The sequence below is a fragment of the Gymnoscopelus braueri genome (assembly GCF_963280865.1).
Source record: "Gymnoscopelus braueri genome assembly, chromosome: 2".
NCBI lineage: Eukaryota > Metazoa > Chordata > Actinopteri > Myctophiformes > Myctophidae > Gymnoscopelus > Gymnoscopelus braueri.
In genome coordinates, this window is record NC_137604.1 from 14,520,792 (window position 1) to 14,526,791 (window position 6,000).

Here is a 6,000-nt window from a genome sequence, read left to right on the forward strand (position 1 = left end):
GCATTTTTGGGCGGTGAAACCGCCCCTATATGTGAGGTTTGGTAATTGCACCCCCCAACCCTGCGCTGTGATTGGCCACCATTGTACCCCCCTAACCCTGCACCGTGATTGGCCAATCACAGTCTATTCAGGACTGTGATTGGCTAGTGAAACATGACACATGTGCATAGCCCTATAAATAAGACTATGCACTTAAAAAAAACACATTTAAGGTCATTGCACACTGGTGCGTCTTTTCGTTGCGTTTTTTTTACAACAATGAAAAAAATTGAAAAAACAATGAAAAAAAAAAAAACGCAACGAAAAGACGCACCAGTGTGCAAGGACCTTTATGGGTTTTTTTTAGTTAGGGGTGTACAATGGTTGGTCCACAATATTACTTCTCTTTATGTGAACTTCCATCACTGTGATGACCACTGTGACCACACCGCCCACTTCACACTGGGTGTTTTTTATTTCTTTGGGCCATTCAAAAATAGCAGATATACAAGCTCGTAGCTGTAGATCTAAAAAAAAAAAATGGAATCATGGAAAATGTGTGCAAATCTTTGAACATATGTTTTTTTAAAGCTAACGTTTTGAACTATGTTACAACTTCTGGGGGTCCCTGGAACTAAATATTTTGAGATGGGGGGTCCACGGCCAAATACATTTAAAAAATAAATACATTAGGATTTAGAAGACATTTGTAAAATCCCCCAGAAGCAAAGGTTTGAGTTACAAATTAAAAAAACATATATATTCAAAGATTTGCACAAATGTTCAAAATGTTTGTGCATATGAAGGATTACAGTATGTCTAGGTATATTTCTAGGCATTATTGCTGTTCTAAATTGGAACCTCTAACAATCAATGTCTAATGAGCAGTGGTGGAAAGTAACAAGTACATGTACTGAAGTACTGTTTTCTAATACTCCACTACATCTCAGAGACAAATATTGTACTTTTACTCCACTACAATTATTTGAAAACTTACTAGTTACTTTGTAGATTTTGAATATTATTACAAAACATACATTAACCACTTCAGCCCTATTTAAACTTTGGCTATAGGCTAAAGCCTATTTGAAAATAGCAGATCTACAAGTGAGCTTGTAGATCTGCTATTTTCAAAAGATTTCTTCTAAATTTTAGACATGTACTCCGCAGATTACAGAGTACTTTTACTTTTGGTACTGTAAGTATATTTTGATGCCTATACTTTTGTACTTTTACTTGATTACCAGACTTTTACGTGTAACAGAGTGTTTCTTGGTTGCAGCATTGATACTTTTACAACAACATTTTAGTACTTTTTCTACCACTGTTTAATGCGGATGTCCCATTCTCATACACAGTGGATTCACATGGATAACATTACTAGGCTGCTGTAGACTGTCGGGCCTGCCTTTGAACAATGTATGGACACTTAACTAAAATAGACACTACAGAGTATATATAGCCTACAGTCGTATATCATGAGCTTGATAATGAGGAGACTATCTGCTCCCTCCCTGGCTGGGTGCACAAGAAGAGGTCCTTGTATTTATCTGCAGTGGTGGAAAAAGTAATCAAATGTTTTACTTAAGTTAAAGTGTCAATACTGCAATAAAAAGGCCTGTGTTCAAAATGTTACTTGAGTAAAAGTACAAAAGTATTGGCATCAAAATATGCTTAATGTACCAAAAGTAAAAGTACATTATTTTTTTTAAATAGCAGATCTACAAGCGCATTGCATCGGCTATTTTCAAACAGCCTATGTATAATATAGGGCTGAAGTGGTTAATGTATGTTTTATAATACAATCATTTATATCTGCAAAGTAACTAGTAACTAAAGTTTTCAAATAATTGTAGTGGAGTGAAAGTACAACATTTTTGTCAGAGATGTAGTGGAGTGAAAGTAAAAGTATTGAAAATTGGAAATACTCCAGTAAAGTCAAAGTACCTTAAAATTGTACTTGAGTACAGTACTTGAGTACATGTACTTAGTTACTTTTACACCACTGTTTATCTGTAAACGTTTCAGGTTGTTTCTGTACAGCTGTTAAGCTGTCATGAAAAACTAAGTTATATAAATACCAGTAGTATGCATGTTGTTAGAGAGCATGAGAAAGATATCTGATGCGTTCATGATGGGATATTACGAAAATGCTATAAGACCATTATGTTGACTGATTAAATGATTTCCTTTTGAGTAATGTGGTCTTACTATATATATAATACTCTAGGTCAGTGGTTCTCAAAGTGGGGTCCTGGGGCCAGTTGCACCACCTCACACTAAGTTCAAACTTAGCCTAGTTATAGCTTAAGTATCTCTGTCATTTTAGATTTCTTTGGCTATTCAAAAATAGCAGATATACAAGCTCATAGCGCGGCACTCGCTATGAGCTTGTAGATCTGCTATTTTTTTTTAAATCGTGAAAATCAGTGCAAATCTTTGAATATATATTTAAAAAATATATATATATATATTTAAAGATTTGCACACATTTTCACATAAAAAACTAAAAATAGCAGATCTACAAGCTCATAGCGCCGCACTCGGTGCCGCGCTATGAGCTTGTATATCTGCTATTTTTGAATAGCCAAAGAAATCTAAAAATGACACAGATACTTTCCCGGCTAAATGGGTTGAATGGCTTTTTTAAAAGCCATTTAAGCTATAACTAGGCTAAGTTTGAACTTAGTGTGAGGTGGTGCAACTGGCCCCAGAGACCTCCAGGGGTCCTTGAGGGGGTTCCAGGGGGTCCCCCATCCAAATGAATGACAGTTATGTGGGCCTGTAACTCTGACAGTGTACAAATGTAACCAAATGGATTTAGCTGTCTGAGTTCAATTAGCTGTGAGGATTTTACAGTGCTAGCTTGGGGGTCCCAGAGAGATTAAACTGGGGGTCCTTGGAATGAATGAAAAAAAAAGTGTGAGAAACACCGCTGTCATGAAATGCATGCAAGTTTGCTGAAGTATGATAAAGATCCAGAATCAGACATGCTTTGAAAATGGTAACGACCATTATTGATTGTTTGATTGCATTGTGGTAATCCATAGTACTCTCTTCTTCTAGGGGGCATTGGCTCTCAAAGTGGGGTCCGGGGACCCCCAGGGGTCCTTGGGGGGGATACCAGGGGGTCACCAGCAAAATTAGTTAATAGAGCTTCACGATCATTTTAACCACTTTAACCATATTCTATACTGTGGCTTTTGAAAAATAGTAGATCTACAAGCTCATAGCTGCTATTTTTGAAAAATCTTTGAATATATATATTTTTTAAAGCAAACATTTGCAACTCAAAGCTTTGCTACCGGGGGTCCCTGGAACAAAATATTTTGAGATGGGGGGTCCCCGGCCAAATAATACATCATCATTTTGGGGGTCCTTGACGTGAAAAAGGTTGATAACCTACTGTTCTAGGGCATTGGTTCTCAAAGTGGAGTCCGGGGACCCCCAGGGGTTCTTGGGGGGGTACCAGGGGGTCCCCAGCAAAATGTGCTAATACAGCATCACAATAATTTCAACCACTTTAACCTTTTATACTTTGGCTATTCAAAAATAGCAGATATACAAGCTCATAGCGCGGCACCGAGTGCCGCGCTATGAGCTTGTAGATCTGCTATTTTTTTTAAATCTTGAAGATTTGTGCAAATCTTTGAATATATTTCTTTTCAAGCGAACATTTTAACACAAATCTTTGCTTCTGGGGGTCCCTGGCACAAAATATTTTCAGATGGGGGTCCGCGGACAAATATATATCAATTTGGGGGTCCCTGGCATGAAACAGTTTGAGAACCTACTGTTCTAGGGGTCATGCATGCATGGAAAACACTCCTACCATTCCACTCAGATGTAGGTCATAGAATTGACACAACTGTTGCATCTCCCAACACACAGCAGCCCTGCTGCAGCTGTCACTGTAGGATTAGCCAGGCTATTTATTTGATTTGCTTTAAACACGAGCTAAATATTATTTTTGCAACCAAAAATGTCTATGTTGCGAGTTATTTCATTCAGCCGTGCTTTAAATTCCAAGCCAATTTAGCCTTAAACTGTACATTATTATCAGAACTCACATTGACAATCGTGATCGTGCTCACCAGTGGTGGAAAAAGTACTCAAATTCTACCAGTACCAATACTGCAATACAGAAATACTCTGTTACAAGTAAAAGTCCAGAATTGAAAATTTACTTGAGTAAAAGTTCAAAAGTATTGGTATCAAAATGTACTTAAAGTACCGAAAGTAAAAGTACTAAAATGAAAAGTACCTCATAATTGTACTTATAAGTACAGTACTTGAGTAAATGTACTTAGTTACTTTACACCACTACAATCGTGATCACCATGTTTTAGCCTATATACGTGAGAGCTGAACGGTCGTGTGTTTGTTTAGCAGTTCATTTGCACATTTTATTGCACGCTATAGAACTTTTGCATCAACTTCTCTAACGTACCTCCTCCAGCGCTTTTATCCCCCGGCGCCGCTATTTATAGCCGGGACGTCCTGCTTTGTGACAGCAGCAACGAATACTTTGACCAGATATGGTTTCCTTTCTGAGCCTTCCCCGGCAGTCGCACTCTGAACGGTCTGAGCGTCTTTTGTTCTGCCGGCCAGAGAACGCAAAAGTCGGCACGAAACTTTTTACTGCACCAAACCGTCCATGACACCCAGCGAGAGAGAGAGAGAGAGAGGGAGAGAATAATCCTTCAATGTGTGAAAGTCGCTCCGGAGACGCGCCTATGGTGGAGCTTCTCTCTGCCTGGAGGCTCGTTGTGATGTATCTGTAGTCAGAGAGGCTGGCTGCTCTCCCCTCCCCTCCCCTCCCCTCCTCTCCTCTCTCCACCCCTCTCTTCTCCTCCCCTCCTCTCCTCTCCTCTCTCCACCCCTCTCTTCTCCTCCCCTCCTTTCTCCTCTCCTCCCCTCTCCTCTCTTCTCCTCCCCTCCTTTCTCCTCCCCTCCCCTCCCCTCTCCTCTCTTCTCCTCCCCTCCTTTCTCCTCCCCTTCTTTCTCCTCCCCTCCCCTCTCCTCTCCCCTCCTTTCTCCTCCCCTCCCCTCTCCTCTCCTCTCTTCTTCACCCCTCCTTTCTCCTCCCCTCCCCTCCCCTCCCCTCTACCCTCTCCTCCCCTCCTTTCTCCTCCCCTCCCCTCCCCTCCCCTCCCTCCCCTCCTCTCCTCTTCTCCCCTCCTTTCTCCTCCCCTCTACCCTCTCCTCTCCACCCCACCCCTCCCCTCCCCTCTCTCCTCTCCCCCTCTCTCCTCCCCTCCCCTCCTCTCTCTCCTCTCCTCTCCTCTCCTCTCCTCTCCTCTCCTCTCCCGCAAAGGCAAAGCAAACAACAGGAGAGAGAAACCCCCCCCACAGGCTGCCCTGTCACTCAAATGCAGTGGTGGAAAGTAACTAAGTACATTTACTCACATACAATTTTGAGGTATTTCTAACTCCACTACATCTCAGAGGCAAATATACTTTTACTCTACACAATTAATTATTTGAAAACTTTATAAACAGCAGCCATATTGGAAAGAAATTGGGCCACTTCTTACTTCCTTCACAGGTGATGCTGATTAAGGTTGTGTTCCATTCTGGTCAAACAGGGTCAGGGTGCTGATAGTGTGCATGTTGGCTCACTGGAAACACTCTGCTACAGCAATGGGTCTCAAAATGTGGTCCAGGGACCCTCATGGTTCCTTGAGGGGGTTCCAAATGGCTCCCAATACGGGTGTGCGTGTGTAACTCTGAGAGTGTACAAATCATGGGTCCATTTGGTTCCATTTGTACACTCTCAGAGTTATGGGAGTCCTTGAAAATTGAAACGTTTGAGAACCGCTGTGTAACACTAAATGAACAGAGCCTTCATTAGAATCATTGATAACACCTGTGAAGGAGGCCCAATGTCTCTCCAAAATGGCTGATTGAATACTTTATTAACACTATTTATTAACAGTACAGGTAGTACTGCCCCAGGAGATTAATTGTTTACATTTGGTCCTTTGTACTTAATTAATCAGTAATAATCAACACATGGAG

General features: G+C 41.0%; 1 protein-coding gene across 1 annotated transcript in view; it reads right to left on the minus strand.

The window, feature by feature from the left end:
- tmod1 (tropomodulin 1) overlaps window positions 1-4,762 on the minus strand; it is a gene marked incomplete at its 3' end in the record, with an annotated part of 35,895 nt that extends 31,133 nt beyond the window's left edge. Inside the window, exon 1 of the mRNA XM_080448520.1 lies at window positions 4,430-4,762. The remainder of the gene's footprint in view (window positions 1-4,429) is intronic.
- Window positions 4,763-6,000: the final 1,238 nt, after the last annotated feature.